The 17,243-nt window shown below is 48.0% G+C and overlaps 1 pseudogene; it reads right to left on the bottom strand.

The window, feature by feature from the left end:
- Positions 1 to 16,473, bottom strand: part of LOC126529461 (uncharacterized) — a 58,284-nt pseudogene extending 41,811 nt beyond the window's left edge.
- Positions 16,474 to 17,243: the final 770 nt, after the last annotated feature.

A 17,243-nucleotide genomic window follows, 5' to 3' on the forward strand; every position in this document is an offset into this window, starting at 1 on the left:
TGTCGGCCGCGGAAGAGGTCAAAATAAAGAAGCGCGAAATTTGTATTGATATATCGACGTGTGACATTTATCACTTTCACTTTTGCGTTAATGAAAGTCCCACCTACAGAAACTCTAGAAAATCTAGACTCACTCTGTCAAGACTCACAGCGTCCCAGATGATTTAAACGATTTAATATATAATAACCCTTCTACGAATCACTTTCGGTTTCGTTTCTCACAAGGTGTATAGGTCGTGAAGCTGTGACGCGGGAGGTGGTCACGTGGTTGCAGGACATCGTGAGGCTGCAGCGCTCCGTCTGGCTCCAACGGTTGACTCTCGTGATTCTCGTTGCGTGACCCGACACACTACACCTGGCTCGGTGTTTACGCTTCGTCGTAGCTTGCGGGCGGTGTAGTGCATAAACATAAACGTTGCGTGATATTACAGTTGTGACCTGTGTGGTGTATCAAGATCATCATCATTGTACGAGACTACACCTGTGAAGGAAACGCAACTGGACGCTTCGCATTTCATCATCATCATCATCATCATCATCATCATCATCATCATCATCATCATCATCATCATCAGCCTGGTTACACCCACTGCAGGGCAAAGGCCTCTCCCATACTTCTCCAACTACCCCGGTCATGTACTAATTGTGGCCATGTTGTCCCTGCAAACTTCTTAATCTCATCCGCCCACCTAACTTTCTGCCGCCCTCTGCTACGCTTCCTTTCCCTTGGAATCCATTCTGTAACTCTTAATGACCATCGGTTATCTTCCCTCCTCATTACGTGTGCTGCCCATGCCCATGCCCATGCCCATGCCCATTCGTATTTCGTTGAACAGCAAATGAACCGCATCACAGAAACTGTCAATCGTACGGATTCCTGCGTGTTCGCTTCATCTGAATGTCTCCTTGCTGTTCTTTTATTGCTTTTCCTGCATGTCCCGCTCTTCATTTATGCACAGGTCCTTATCGCCGCATGTCATTGCGCTCTTTCTATCTCCTCTCCTTTTACAATTATGTTTTATTTTGTTCAGGTGGCTAGAGTTGAGCGCTTACAAATGTCGTCGCGCGCTTCCCCAGTAATGTTCCCCAGTTGCTAGTTAACCTCTTTCACTGCTCAATCCCGGGGTTTTACGTGCCAAAAACCACGAGCTGATTATAAGGCACGCCGGTGAGGGGGGACTTCGGATTAATTTCGACCACCCGGGGTTCTTTAACGTGCAGCTAAATCTAAATACCAAAACGTTCTTGCATTGCCCCCTCCTTCCCCCTCCACTCATCGAATTGCGGTCGCCGAGGACGGCGTCGAACCCCTGACCTTGGGCCCATCACCGCAACGCCTCAATCATTGAGCTGCCGCGAAGGGTAGCGTTGTCCTGCCGATTCCTTTGTTTTCAAAGCTTCGACACTTGCCGCATTGCGTGAAAAAAAAAGGAGAAGGAATAATCATATAGCTATACACAGGAACGCTCACCACGGTTAACTTGATCCTGCGGCTTCGACAGCATTGTATGCGTCCACAGCCGTGGGCCCTTCGGCATTATTTCGGGCGCGGTTAACGACCGCCCGCTGCTGCCGCGGTATGAAAGAGTGGCGTGGATTTCGGTGACGGAGTTCAGTGGTAACATTAGTAAACGAAGTCGATAAAGCTAGACAAAATCCTGAGGGCATGGCCATCAGAACACTTGCTATGTAGTGCAGCGCGCCCATCAGTAATTTCTTGAAGAATTAAGAATATCCGAAAGTTTACGAAATTATTGTTGATTTGATCGTGACGGCGGCTCAATAAGGGCTGCTGAATAAACACCGAGACTGAGGCTGTGAAATGCTTAACTAAAGTTATTTTAAATTATTCCCCGCTTTCGAATGTGTTTATCTGTGTACTCATATTTTTTAGACCATGTAATGTTTCCTTGCTGAGATTTCTGCAATCACTTATATATAGTCACGGGAACATGTATATATATATATATATATATATATATATATATATATATATATATATATATATGGCGCTGCTGCGAGCTACGTTGGTTTAATATGATTGTGCCACTGCATTCGTGGCGCCGCCGTGTGATATCGCTACCGGTCCAAACTCATCTCGTGTCCGGTGCCTATAGTCACAGGAACATGTATATATATATATATATATATATATATATTGCAGCACTTGCACGTACTCCTATTTTTCGCAATCACTTTCGTTGTCATGTTCACGTGAATATAGGCACCGGACACGAGATGAGTTTGGACCAGTAGCGATATCACACGGCGGCGCCACGAATGTAGTGGCTCAATCATATTAAACCACCGTAGCTCGCAGCAGCGCCATCTACATTGCTTTAATATGTTCCGTCGTTTCAACGTGATAGCGTGAAGAGGAAGCTTTAGCTCGGGTGCTTCTATCTAAATACATGTAAAAGGAGAATTCGTTTTTCTCGGCAACCACTGCACCCAATTTGACGAGGTTTGTTGCATTTCAAAGAAAAACTTACAATCTAGTGACTATTGGTTTCGAATTTTTGAGTTAGGTCGTCAATATTTTATTAAATATGGGCAAAATTTGAAAATTTTCCAAAAACGAAACTATCAAGTTTACAGCTCTGCAACTCAACAACGAAAAAAGATAATACAATTTTATGAATTGCATCTAATAGTACATCTAAAGCGGACAAAATTTATATGTTACGCATGAATATAAAAAAGTTTCGTAATATGGAAATACAACTATTGCAGAACTCTTGTAACCAACGTAATAAGTTCACGTAAGATGTAAACTGACATATCAAATTTGTCCGCTTCGAATGATCTAATGGATGCCGTTTACAGAACCGCGATATCTGTGCTTGATGCAGAGCTATGAATTTGTAAACTTCGTGCTTCTATAGTTTTCATATGGTCGAATATTTAAAATCTTTTTAACAAAATTCAAGCTCTAAATCGAAATTCCGCTTCCAACAGTCACTAGATTTTAACTTTCTCTCTCAAATGCAGCAAATTTATTTAGTGTTGGTCCAGGGGTTATCTCATAAAAACGTTTTTGCGTTTTACATGTATTTGAATATAGGCCGCGTCAGAGTTGGGCCCGAGCTAAAGCTTCCCCTTAAGAGCCCCGGGTCGTAGAAAAACAAAAACAATATGTTTGCGTCCGGCATCCAGCGTCGGCAAAAAGAAACGCATACCCAACCTCGAAGGCCCTCCATGTGGCGCAAGGAAATTACTGAACTTATTGAATTTCTCAAGGTAAAATACGGATAGAAATCGTGAAATATGACTTACGCATAACCTACAGACATGATAGCCTTGGGTTGTAATTTGAATATAGAAAAAAACATAATTCTATTACACGGAACCTCAAACACAAACCCCTTTTAACGCCATAGCGTTTTCCAGCTGCCGTTTGAAGTCTGTCTTAGCAGGAGCAGTGCGGCCTGTTTAGTTCCTTGCACACCATCAAAAAAGAAAACATAAAGAAAAAGAACCACAAAGCTCGTCTTCGTGCATAGCGTTCGCTGCAGCGTTTCCCAGTAAACGTTACATTTACACAAGCTGCAGTTGCCGGGAAGCGTGAGAAGCACTCAGGGATTTTTGAATGCTATCGCATTCCACTCTTAAAGGCGAAGCTTAGGCGTCGTCAAATTTGTTTCCATTTTTTTAGTTTTGCATTGGCGGAATACCCCGTGAAACCAATTCTGATCAAACATGTGTTTTTGGATGCACGAGCAGTTACTGAAACATGACTGAAGCTGGTTAGTCCATTCACTTCAATCGTTTTTCATCGCGGCATCACCAGATGGAACGGTGGAAAGACTGGATGCGCCCGGTCTGTAGGCAACGGTACGTGCGTACAGTGCTCAGCAATTGAGACGCGATACTCGAAGCAGCAGGTCGCCGGCACTTTTTGCACCGACTACAGTGTACGCGCATGAGGACACTGGGCTGGTGCATCGTGGTATACTGCGAGAGCGAGAACCTTCGTAAAGCACTGGGACTGCTCATGGTCCCACGACGATCACCTAGAGCTCACCTGTAGCGTAGCAAAAAAGAAAAAAGAGAGACAGACGGTGACAGCCGCGCGCTCCGGATGTTGCGTTTCAGCCGTTGAGCACTGTGCATTGCCGACGCTGCTTTCCACTGGTCTTGGAACTATTAAATACTCAAGAGTTTCGTGTCCCATGGCAATTGCCTGTCTTCGTCTTCGCAGCTGTGACGGCTCCCGAACTTCGGCTACGTAGGCGCACACTCAAATTTGTAGTCGCCATTCTGCCGTTTTATCAGTGCATCAGTCTTCCTCCTGGGGTATATTTGCCTTCCTCGCGGTTCCCAACTCCAGTTGCGTCCCGTACATGACGCATCGACGGCGGAAGCAAACGCACCGGCGTGTTCACACTTGCCGCTACCGGCGGCTGTCGTCGCGCTAAGTTGTGCGAAATGGACCATGACTGAAGATTGGGCTAGATTCTAATACATTAAGAACGACGAAGCATTGCAAAGTTGCAAATAATTGCAATGGACGCAGAACGAGAACTTACCGACACACGTGCGATCGGCGAAGCAGCTCAAGAAGGGAGAGTTCCTTTTTTTCCCCATAATTTTAGAACGCAGCGCTTAGGCGCCCGTTCCTGCGTTGACCGTCGGCGTCGGCGTAACATAGCGAACGAGCTCAGCGAAGGATGAAAGAGCGAACGCGGAGCGCTGCGGGGGATGAAAAACGGCGAGAGCGAAGATAGCGCGAGGAGGAAAGCGGAGGAGGAAGGTATGGTTAAAGCGTGAGAAGAAAAGCGTGGTGCCGCGCAAGAAGTATAAACCCCATGCAAGCGATCTTGCACGCGACAGCGACAAGCGACGCGATGGAGATGGCTGTCGCGTTCGCTCGTCGCCTACAAGTTGCACCCCATGCGAGCGATGACTTCGAGCGACGTCTCCCCGGTGTTGCCGGTATGAGGGCAGCTATATAGGCGCCGAAACTAGCGTGACGCGTGCTTTATTACCTTAAGTTGATGTATTTTACTGTAAAAAGCAGCATAAAATATTTCTGAAAGTCTTGCAGTAGGTTCTTATCCTTGCACGTATAAAAATTCAATCGTTTGCTCGTTCCCTGCGGAAATCAGAAGTACTTGAGTTATGTACATCCAGTTCCGGCTTCGCGCTATTGGCTAGTCGCTCATAGCACTTCCGGGCGACGAGCGACGAATTCTAGATTTGCAGAACCGAGCGATCGCGCGACAAGACCGAGCTATCTGTTCACGCGACGGCCCGATCCGTCGCTCGAAGCCGTCGCTCGTCGCTGTCGCGCACAAAATCGCGCTCATGGGGTTTAAGGCTAAACCCCATTAGCGCGATTTTGTGCGCGACAGCGACGAGCGACGGGTTCGCGCGACGGATCGGGCTGTCGCTTGAACAGATCGCTCGGTCTTGTCGCGCGATCGCTCGGTTCTGCAAATCTAGAATTCGTCGCTCGTCGCCCGGAAGTGCTATGAGCGACTAGCCAATAGCGCGAAGCCGGAACTGGATGTACATAACTCAAGTACTTTCGATTGTCGCAGGGAACGAGCAAACGATTGAATTTTTATACGTGCAAGGATAAGAACCTACTGCAAGACTTTCAGAAATATTTTATGCTGCTTTTTACAGTAAAATACATCAACTTAAGTTAATAAAGCACGCGTCACGCTAGTTTCGGCGCCTATATTGCTGCCCCCATACCGGCAACATTGGGGAGACGTCGCTCGAAGTCATCGCTCGCATGGGGTGCAACTTGTAGGCGACGAGCGAACGCGACAGCCATCTCCATCGCGTCGCTTGTCGCTGTCGCGTGCAAGATCGCTTGCATGGGGTTTATACTTTAGCCTAGACGGTCTCCGCGGCGACGACCGCTGCGAGATGGCGCCAGAGTAGTGCGCCGTTGTCTGTTCACCGATGGCATGCGGAGAGTGCGTCGACCGTTACCATAAATGTAAACAAACCACTGCATGAGTGGAGGTCTGTCTGCGGCGGCTGCTGTGAATCGCTCCCACCGAGAGGTGCGCTGCCTCTCGCGATCTCTCGATTGGCGAGGCAATCGCGCCACACTTTGCTGCGTTTGCAATGCGCCGCACGAGAATGATTGTCCGCGCCAGCCAATATAACATGAAATGAAAACGCGTATAGATGTTGAAATAGGGAGTATCGTAATAGTCGGCTAATTCTTTTACTCCAGAAAGAATCGGTACAACCTGTTGCCGAACCCCAAGGAAGTACAATGTCTCGCCGCATATTCGAAGCGTTTAGCAACGAGGAAAGGACTGGTGAATGGTAGCCGACCCCTAAGGCGGGGGTACAGTTTAGCACACTGTTCCAAAGCGTTAGCTGCTACGAGGCGAGAATGGGACCAACTGACACGCTCCCGATAGTGACGCAAGGAAGAAAGTCATTGATCCTAGTGGCCGAATGGAATATGGAGCGCACACTGGTGCTCTATAGCTCGTGCGATGTGGGACGTGGCGTATATACGTGCCAGTCGTTTGAAAGAAGCGTAATACACTCGAACGCCTTTATGACGAAGTGCTTGGGGCGTCCTAAATCCTTCATTTACTTCATTATTATAAAGGTCGAGCAGCGCACAGCTCACACAACAACAGGGACGGCATCATTCCGTTTGAACATCGCGCTGCTGTGTGTCTTCTGTCAGGGGTTTCGGACCCACCGTGTAACAATCCACGGTCACAGTGCTCGCACTGTCATTGCAGCCAAATAATATACGCGCAAGCCTACGTCTTACCGCTCATAACCACTGCAGTCACTCCAGCAATCTTTGTAGTCTTCTGACAAATGCTTCTTCATTGTATGCTTAACGAGAAAATCAGAACAGTCTTCGTCCACCGCTTCGGTAGCAGCGAAAGCCCTTTGGCTGAACGTCTCCCATGCAAAGCCCCCAAAGACCACAAACGCGATGTTGAAGGTCATAGCTGGCAAGAACGTGCCTTTCGAGATAAAAAAAAAAAAAATAAAGGAAAACGCCACGTCGACGCCGACCCTGATTTTCAAGAAGAATCGCATTACGTGAACGCCACCGTGTAGGTGTGAATGTTGCGATACTTGCAGTGACTCAAGCTGACGCCAAAAAAGGTTCATTGATGATCGGAACGTGCCCCTTGGCTCCTGGGGCACATACCCAGTATCACACATCCAGCGGCCCCATGATACATACCCAGTGGTATGTATTTTATACACTTTTCATACATCGTCTGTGAATTTCTTCTTGTGCTCATCACTTATTTACAGTACGCGACAATGTTAACGTGCACAGGGAAATAACACCCGGAATATAAATGCTGGAGCGGCACGTCCTAGCTTACCGCGGTGAGCTCTGTTAGCGGGATGCATTTGCGTCGCAGTTTGCGCTAGTCTTATACTTTATGTAATACCCGGTGCCATCAATGGGGCCTGCCCTCGTGCAAGCGGCGACCTTTCTCAAACGCAGACACTGGCAAATTCGTTTTTCCGGTACGTCAGGCCTTAAAAACCGCAGTGCGAAATCACTGGAAGCGCCGTGGACGCCTTCGTCCCGTCGTCTGCTTCACATGCCGGTGCTCTGACTTCTGCTCTAACCAGCGGGGCGCCAGCCGTCGCTGACGCCCCGCTGGGGCCTTACCACGGCCGTCCGGTGCCTACTGTGATCGCGAGCGTCATAAACGTTCGCCACAAACGAGGGACGACATTTGTACTTCCATATGAACATTTCAATTTTGTAGGCTGCTTAAAAACATTTAATTTTGTATGTTTATGCCAGGTTGTAGTCGTATTACCACTAAGGCAATGCTCTCTTCGATTTCGAGCATACAGCTCGCTCTGTGGTTAACAGTCAAGAAATACGTACGCACCGGCGTTCCTTCAGGTCCACCCAGTTTCCTTGCGGATGCAAGCTAATTAGGATCGCGTATTTTTCTGGCACATTTAACTACAACCATTAATAAACCTATTCTGAAACCGTCAGCACAAGCTATCGTTTAGCCGTTGAAGTAAACGAACAGGCTTGCACATGTGCTTGTTTCAAAATGTCTACAAGCACCCAGCTACGGGCGTAAGCTACAGAGGTGAAAAGGACAGCTTTAAACGGTTCTGGCCCTCCGCATGACGTAAGCAGTTTGTGCCTGTAGCCTGGACCGAGACAAAGAAGGACCATTCTTTCAAACGGGGGTTTCTGCATAGTACAGCGCGACCCCTCGCCTTCATTTTTCACGGGACACGCCACAAACTTCCACAACAGTTGCTTCTCCGACATGCTGCGCATACAAGTCCGACTGAAAGACAGCCCCCGAAAGCAGCTGCCCACAAAACGATAAATAAAAGAAGCAGGCACGCAACTTGGGGGGGGGGGGGGGGGGAGCCCAGGCTGATAGCGTATATATACCGTTATAGTTCGTTCCTTTTTGATATCTCGTTCGTCTCTGCTGCAACCTCGTTCGTTTCCAGCCTCCCCAGCAAAATCTTGATCTAGCGTGATCGCGCCAGTCTCTCTCGCTTTCGCGCCGCCTGTTGCCTTCTCTCTCTTTCTCCTTCACTCACTCACTCTCTCCGTCGAATCACACGTTCAAATTACGAGCTTTTGCCGCCAGCCCTCTTCTCTCTCTCTCTCCTTTCTTTCTGTTCCTCGCAAGTTCGTGCACTGCCTGCCTGCTCCCCAAGCCCACCTCCACACCAACAAACTTCGCGCCGCCAAGCGCCGGCGTCTCGTGGCACGACGGCGGCACGTTGGCACGAACTATAAAGGAGCAAGCAGAGCTACGCGCGGAAAGAGGGAAGGAAGAAACCGAGCGCGAAACGGTACAAGACAAAAGTAAAGAGGACGACAGGGTGCGGGAAGGGCAAGCGTTGTAGTGTGGATATGCGAGACGGTTTAAAAAAAAAGGTAGTAATAAAGCGCACCGCCGCCGCGCAACCAGCCTCTATGTACGAAGCCGCGTCGGTCGGTCCTCGGTTCCTCTGGGAGGCCTGCGCTGTGCCGCGCACGCGAGAGAGCACAGATCTGGCCGCGATGTCGCTTCGTCTCTGCCGGCGGCAGTTAATGACGCGCCCTAAATAGTCATTAGGGGACAAGGGACGGCCCTTGTGTCGCTCAAATGCCGCCTCCACAAGTTCGCGCGGCGAGCGAGAGATAGAGAGAGAGAGGCGTACGCGGGAAGGAGAGAGAGAGAGAGAGACGTGGTGCACGTCGAGGGTCCTCGAAGCTCGCGCATATGACGTCTCGTCGGGAGGAGCTCGATGTCCTCGTCACAAGCTTGCGAGTGAGGCGCCGCGTATCGGCCTCGGCTGGCAGGCGTGTCACCGTGCGCGCGCGCTCGCATAACTCTCTTCGCTGTCAGTATTTGTAGTTTCTTGTCGCAGCGATGAAGACGACGGGAGGGCGAGTGCGTCGCGTTCGCTTTTCGTTCGATTTTGCGCATCTCCCTTTGCTTTTCCGTTCTCTCTCTCTCTCGTTCTCGATCTCTTTCTTCCTGCACAAGTCCTTTATCTGCAACCTCCTCGCTTTCAACGCCGCCCCCGACCCTCGCCAAGCCTCATTTCTCGTACCCTCTCCCTCCACCTTCCCTACAGACGTGATCACTTCTGTTTCGGCAAAAAACTGCAGTGAAGCTCCCTTTCACTAATCTCATTTCCACTCCCTTCCCTCTGCAGGGACAAAAAGAAGGAAAGTAGAAAGAAAAGAAGCGTTTTGGTTATTCTTGGCACTCGTTCCCGTTTGCTCCTCTCCCTCATTTATTTATGCTTAACCAACACCATTTCCACCCTGCGTTCCGGGCTTCAAACACCTTCAATCCCATGTTTCTACGCCATTTGGTTATTCGATAATTCTGTCCATTGAAAAGTTGCTTGGTTGTAACATATTGCTCTATATGCTCAGTGACAGTAAACACATGCAAACGCATAATGTTTAATCCAATTTTGTTCGTCCACAAAGACGAACTCAATCACAGAACGCTCTCTCTCTCTCTCTCTCTCTCTCTATATATATATATATATATATATATATATATATATATATATATATATATATATGAGGGAACTATAGAGACCATGTGAGAGTGTGAAGTTGGGCTGGTTGGTTCTGCAACATGCCCAGAACAGCGCAGCAGCACCGCCCATTAAAAGACGAAACGCCCCCGTGTTGTTTCGTCTTTCAGTTGTCCTGTTGCTGCAGTGCTGGCCTTCTTTTTTTTCGTAGGACGAACTGTTTCCCCTTAATTGTGCTAGGAAAACAGCGATCGACACCAGAAGTGTGAGTTGTGGAGATCGCAAAGAGAACCATCTATATACGTATAACACCGTAACAAACGTGCCAAATTTCTCTCTTGCATTTCGTTTTACTAACATGCTTGGAGCGCATTAATAAAGCTTTAGGGCGCGAATGCAACGAACCGCGTGTGAAGATGTACCAGTATAAGATCATTACTTCCATGAGTACTTTTTATTTGGAGGAATTTTCTTGGCACGCACAGTAGCACATGAAGCTCCTGGAGGGGTTGCATTCGATTACTTCGTCATTTCCCTCTTCCTTAACTGCTCCTTTCCTCCCACTTTCGCAGCTATGTTTCGCGTCACTCTAATAAAAAAAAGGAAAGAAAAGGTGTATGCTTTCATATCTTGCTTCCTTTTCCTCCGTTGTAGACTAATTGTACTCCTAGTTCTCGCGAAGCACGATGCTATAAACGCGTGTACACAGGCCGCTTAGAGCACCAAGTTGTCTGCAAAAATTATATAAACCTATATTCGGTAGATACAGGCGCCAAAACCACAATGTACGATTATGAGGCAATTATGAGGCAATTATGAGGCGATTATGAGGCAATTATGAGGCAATTATGAGGCAATTATGAGGCGCTTATAAGGCAATTATGAGGCAATTATGAGGCGATTATGAGGCAATTATGAGGCAATTATGAGGCGATTATGAGACAATTATAAGGCAATATGAGGCAATTATAAGGCGATTATGAAGCCGTAGTGGAGGACTCCTGACTAACATTGACCACGTGGAGGTTCTTTAAAGTACGCCCGATGCACAGTACACGGGCGTTCTTTCTTTCTTTCTTTCTTTCTTTCTCTCTTTGTTGCGGCCGCCACGCCCCTCATTCGATCCCGCGCAATGCCATCTGCATTGAACCACCACGGCGTGTGATTTCTTGAAAACATGTGAAGATAAAGAGAAATAATTAACGCCACAAGAATGTCTCCAGCCACAAGCACGAAGATTACAATAAAAGCTTGCGCTGTCCATCATAAGATCAGGAAATTTATAAATCTTAAGCATCATAATTTATTTATTTATTCAAATAACCCACAGGCTCCTTTTTATGGGGGGCATTGTGTGGGTAGGACAATATACATGGAAATTGCAAATGCATAAGAGCAAGTACAACGGTTGAAGAAAAACGTTACACAATCGTTAGCAACAAACACCAGGCATTATATTCTTAAAGTCAAGATAAGATCATAAATAAAAAAGATCATAAGAAAACAAAAGATCTTGCGCTAATCATTACAATATTACGAGAAACTCCCACGCTAACCATCCTAAGACTAGAAAAAAAAAACATTGCCTTAATCATCGTTCCCATACTACAGCCGAATGATCCCAGCGCCAGAGACGTCTCAAGTAAATTTAGTAGAAACCTACGAATAATACAAGCAACATGCCGAGAGCGACCACCAGTCCATTCGGGCAACCGCACGAGCTGCACGCTTCCTTCAGCGAGTGACTCCGTTCTCCATTTGGGACGTCCCGTTCCGGCACGGCGACCGACGCTGGCGCGGTGGCGGCGGCGGCAGCAGCGACGGCAGTTCCTTATGCCAGCGCGTTGCATGCAGCTGGCGCTGTCGATCATACAGTGCCTCTCCCGCCACGTTTTGCCTGCGCGCTTGCGTTCGTCGCCCAGTCCGCACCTCTCTCGTTGCATCCGTTGGCGTCGTATATATACCCACCCCTCTTAGCCCATTCGCTTCTGGGGTCCGCAGTCTCTCCTTTTCCACCCCTAGAATCCTCCTCTCCCTTTCCTTAGCGCTTTTGAAGCCAAAACAGCGCGTGCGCATTACGTCATTAACGGCAGTAAAGCAGGAGCGCAGCGCTTTTCTTTTTTTTTTTTTCACTCGCAGTCGGTGTGGCACCGTACAGGTAACTGGCCGACGGCACTAACTCTGTCTCTGGCAGTAAACCTGTCGTCGAGTCAGCAGGTGCGGTTTGTGCCTCGGAGACACGCTCAATCTTGTAGCCGTATCTCGCTTTAAGGAAAGACTAAATGGCGACATTAATTGAGTTAACGCTTGTGTTTCTACGCTCGCAGACAACGTTCTCTGGCAATGACGAGAGAGAGAGAGAAAGCTAGGCAGGCCAAAAACGCGCGCCCGAGACGACGCTCCTGGAAATAGTCCCGCACTCACATCAGCGCTAGCTCCATCCGGCTGAGCAGAAAACATATGCGCGTATTTCGCCACAGCGCTTATATATAGATAACGCATAAAAATGCGCCCCACACCGTCGCCCTGGAGAAGGTTGTTACGCTTATTTAGTGTGCGTTCCACAAAACCCAATGTGCTGTCAAACTCTGCCGGACTACTTGGAGCAGTAACAAATGCTCAGAAGCAATGCATATGCACATATGCACAGAAATTGTCCACGTGAGCAGCAAGCACAAAAGAAAAAGAAATTCACATTCGAGCAGTTCACTTCGGATTTAAGAGAGCAGATCTTCGGTGTAACAAGGTCATCACAAGAAACTGACTTCGTTATAAGCGGTAGCTTGTTTCAAGACGACCAGCTACGGCAACGACATGGTAACGAGGGAAGAAGAAAAGCTTGGAATAAAGCTATTTAATTATAACGAGGGTTTACTGTGTATAAAAGAGAACTGAATGCCCGTATGTCAGCCACTCAGATTGAACCACATCAAGCGAGACGCGCAGTAGCCAGCTTAACGTTTTTGCAATCTCTATAGCGAGTGATAAGATAGGAATTTTGCCGTTACCGTACGCAAACATTTTAAGCACCCGTTCGCCTGGAAGCTGAGGAGGGACCTGAGCGATGGTAGCCAACGGGACACTTAAACTAAGAGTGAGAAGACATGAGTCTTGATCGCACTTTCAAATGCACTAAGCTAGGTACAGCATGTCTACAGACGGGCACTCAAGTCTGTGGCCTTCAAGTACAGAAGAAGCGCTCGAATGGCTTTCAAAGCTCATGAGCTGCCTTTCACCTATTGTTCTCTCTCTTTCTCTCTCTCTTTAGGCGCCCACAACCAAGGCCATAAACACGCCATAAGCCTCGCATACATGTTGATATACGTTATATCGCCACAACAAATGCACTTAAGTATTCGTACTTCCCACGAACAGCTAAGGAGTAGAATAAATGCACATTTAAATTAGGCGCATACAATAAATAAGGCGCATTTACAATCTCGCACCACCGCCAACCTCGCAGCTTGTATGGACTCATTTCGACTGAGTCGAACTCGACTAAAGTGCACCAGATTAGAAAAGATTGTACTCGAATGTATTATGTGGCCCTAGACTGAAGTAAAAGAGACAATAAAATTCTCAAATTGACTGCGTTGGACTCAACTGAACAGGACAAGAAATGTCTGAACTGGGCTGAAGTTGGTTGGACTCAGCTTAACTAGATTGTGATGGGAAATACCTAACTTTACTGAACTGGATCAGATTCAACTGAACTTGACTAAATTGACTGACTGACTAACTTTTGAGTCAATCACCAGACTGACTATTGAGTCTTGACTGACTCACTAACTGACCGACTGACTGACTAAGAGAGAGAGAGAGAAACAAAAGGGAAGGGAAGACAGAGAGGTTAGCCAGTGTACGTACCGACTTGTTAGATTGACTGACTGACTGACTGACTGACTGACTGACTGACTGACTGACTGACTGACTGACTGACTGACTGACTGACTGACTGACTGACTGACTGAACTGAACTGACTGAGCGACGGACTGACTGAGCGACTCAGCAACTGAGTGAGTGAGTGTGTGGCTTACTGACTCGCTGACTGACTGAATGAATGACTGATTGACTGAATGAGTCACTTACTGTATGAGCGACTCAGCAACTGAGTGAGCATGTGACTGACTGACTCACTGACTAACTGAATGAATGACTGACTGAGTGCATGAGTGAATGACAGACAGAATTAGTGACTGCATGACTCACTGACTGACTGTCTGACTGCCCGACTCACCGAATGAGTGACTGACAAACTGAGTAATGACTGATTGACTAACTGACATAGTGATTGCCTGACTGACTGACTGAAGTTACTGACTGACTGTCTAATGACTGAGTTACTGTCTGACTGACTGACTCACTGAGTGAGTGACTGACTGACTGAGCGACTATCTGGTTGAGTGCCTGAGTGAGTCACCGATCGACCGACTGAATGAGTGAGTGATTGACTGACTGACTGACAGAGTGACTGACAGACTGAATGACTGAGTACCTGAGTGACTAACTGAGTGACTGTCTGATTGATTGTATGAGTGACTCACCGACCGACTGACTGACTGAGTGAGCGATTAAGTCACTCATTGACTAAGTGACTGAGTGATTGACTGACTGAGTGATTAAGAGTGACTGACTGCCTGACTGACTGACTGACTGACTGACTGACTGACTGACTGACTGACTGACTGACTGACTGATTGACTGACTGACTGACTGGCTGAGAGTCTTCAGACTGACTGACTCTTGAGGCCTGACTGACTGAGTGACTGACTGACCTTTGAGTCAGTCTTCAAGCTGACTGACCCTTGAGTGTTGACTGACTGACTGACTGACTGACTGACTGACTGACTGACTGACTGACTGACTGACTGACTGACTGACTGGCTGAGAGTCTTCAGACTGACTGACTCTTGAGGCCTGACTGACTGAGTGACTGACTGACCTTTGAGTCAGTCTTCAAGCTGACTGACCCTTGAGTGTTGACTGACTGACTGACTTACTGAGTGACTGACTCACTGGCTGACTTACCGAGTGACTGACTAACTTTTGAGTCAGTTATCGGACTGACTGTCTCTCGAGCCTTGACTGACTTACTGGCTGAATCAGTAACTGACTGAGGGACTGATTGACTCTTGAGTCCTGACTGACTGAGTGACTGACTGAGTGACTGACCGACCTTTGAGTCGCACTTCAGGCCAACTGACCCTTGAGCGTTGACTAAATGAATGGCTCACTGGCTGACTGAGTAACTGACTGAGTGACTGACTGAGTGAACGACTAAGAGACTGACTGTGGGATGAATGACCGAGTGACCGGCCGACCGACTGACTGATTGACCGACTGACTGACTCAGTCTTGAGATTGACCGAATGGTTTGTTGACCGACTGACTGACCAACTGACCAACTGACCAACTGATTGAATGATTTATTAATCGATCGCGTTCCGCTCGATAAGAGAATCTACCATCGATTCATCAGCTATCACCGCGGGTTGTAGGCTCCCTTTTCGGAATCCTTTTTTCGTCCTTGCAGTGTGCTTCACAGCCCTTCATCGGATGAATGCATGGCGACCGCACGCTACGCCGCGCTGAGCTCTCTGTCCTGGCACCACGTGCGTTTTGTGAGGATAATGCCCGTTCATCCTCCCCCCCGCCTTTGTTCCTACGCGCCTTTGGCCGAACGCCGAACCGCGCACAGTGCGTATAGCGCGAGATGAGTACGCGCAAAGAAAAAAAAAAGAAAAGAAAGTTTGTTTGGAAACGGAACGCATCCCCTTCTTTTGAGCGAGGCGTAGGCGGCAGTGCGGAGACTCGCGCGCGGCGCGTTTACGCCACTTTCCATCTTTTTATGTGCACGCGTCGCTCGTGGCCGGGAAAGAGGAACACGTGCGCCCAGCGTGGACTCGGGCGCTTCGTTCACTTCGAGCGAGAGTTCCGTCGGTTTCCGGCCGTTCGCGTAAGCAGCGCGTGCGGGCGGCTCCCTTTCAAGTCTCGAACCAGCGGCCGATATATCGCCGGCGTAGCGCGGGCCCCGGAGGGTGCTTGTGCTCCAGTGCCTTTGCGCACTACGTAAGTGTGCTGGACCGTGGACGTACACGCGAAACCGGCCCTGGCGTGCGCTTGAATTGAGAATTAAGAGACACGCAAAGTAGTCATTCATAGCCGCACTCTGTCCGCGAAAGGAGCCACGTCATCGACTTCGCACAGCAGAAACAAAAGAATGGAAACTTCGACAAGTTGTTGCTGGTACTCAGCGCTAGTCCTTTGTGGTTAGTTTCCCTGTCTTCTTTTTTTGGTGTCACTGCCCGTCACACTTTGAACCTGCAGGACAAGCTATGTGTACACCGGCTAAGGCTGGGAGGTTGAGAATAGATTGCATTTTCAGCTGGTGGCTTACAAAGAACTACCAGGGGCCGTGATCTTGAGAAACGAAGTTGCAGCATACGGATCGGACTCGAGTTTAGCAGCTGCTGACCGTTGCATGTTCTGATTTTAGCCACCATGGCACGTATAAATTGGTATTTCGTAACAGCTTAAAAAAAAAAAACGTGTCGTGGTTCTTAGTTGCAATCAATACTTAGCAAGAGGGGCGCACAGTTCGTGCTGCGCTCGAGGTGGTCGGCGCAATTCGAGTTGGTTGTTTCGCTAAGTTTTGTTGCGTGATCTTTTCCCTACCAGTCAGTTCAGCACAAGCTATACTTTTGCAGGTATGCGTAAAGTTTGCAATGCTAAGTTAAAGATAAACACTTGTGACGAGAGAGCTTGACAATCGCAACGTTCCATCCATTGATAAAAGGGTTTGAGGCGGAGAGATTCGTGAAGAGAGTAACTAAACTCTCTCTCTCTCTCTCTCTCGATATATATATATATATATATATATATAATGCCGTCTCTAGCTTGAAAAATATTCCTCCGTGAGAGGCACCATCGAGCTCTCCTTGTCGCAAGATCAGGCGAGAAAAGCTTGCCTCAGCTTCTGGACAATGCACTATGAAATGAAAATGCGTCCATTGCAAACCATACGAGTCGTAACAACCGAGACTGAGACGGGTAAATTCTTCAAGATTGTCGTTCGAGATCATTGACGAAACGCAGACGTCAAGGAGAGAAAAGACATCGGCACGAAGAAAAAGAAAGTAAAATTACGTTGACCGTACACAGTATATAAAGAAACAGCATGCTTATTTCGCGAAGCTGGCAACAGGGAGTGGGCCGCCTCCGCCCACGCGCTATTCGCAAGAGCGTCGACGCAG

This window comes from Dermacentor andersoni, chromosome 8, assembly GCF_023375885.2.
Source record: "Dermacentor andersoni chromosome 8, qqDerAnde1_hic_scaffold, whole genome shotgun sequence".
Lineage (NCBI taxonomy): Eukaryota > Metazoa > Arthropoda > Arachnida > Ixodida > Ixodidae > Dermacentor > Dermacentor andersoni.